This window comes from Priapulus caudatus, unplaced genomic scaffold, assembly GCF_000485595.1.
Source record: "Priapulus caudatus unplaced genomic scaffold, Priapulus_caudatus-5.0.1 Scaffold2283, whole genome shotgun sequence".
Taxonomy (NCBI): Eukaryota; Metazoa; Priapulida; class Priapulimorpha; order Priapulimorphida; family Priapulidae; genus Priapulus; species Priapulus caudatus.
Window position 1 is genome coordinate 30,630 of NW_014579344.1, and position 392 is coordinate 31,021.

Below are 392 nucleotides of genomic sequence, written 5' to 3' on the forward strand. Positions count from 1 at the left end.
TTTCATAATACCTTGTTGAGTTGTTTGATTTAACGTTAAACTAGTTGGGAAATTTAATTTAACTGAATTAATAGCAGATTATGTTCGTCGTCTTGGTCAAGTCGAGGAAAACTAGGCGTTGGCTTAGAATGTATTTCATAATACCTTGTTGAGTTGTGTGATTTAACGTTAAACTAGTTGGGAAATTTAATTTAACTGGATTAATAGCAAATTATGTTCGTCGTCTTGGTCAGGCCAAGGAAAACTAAGCGTTGTCTTATAATGTATTTCATAATACCTTGCTAAGTTATGCGATCTAACGTTAAACTAGTTAGGAAATTTAATCTAACTACGTTAAGTATCATGATGTTTATACTTGTTACCTACACGATTATTTACTCTATTTGCCTGTA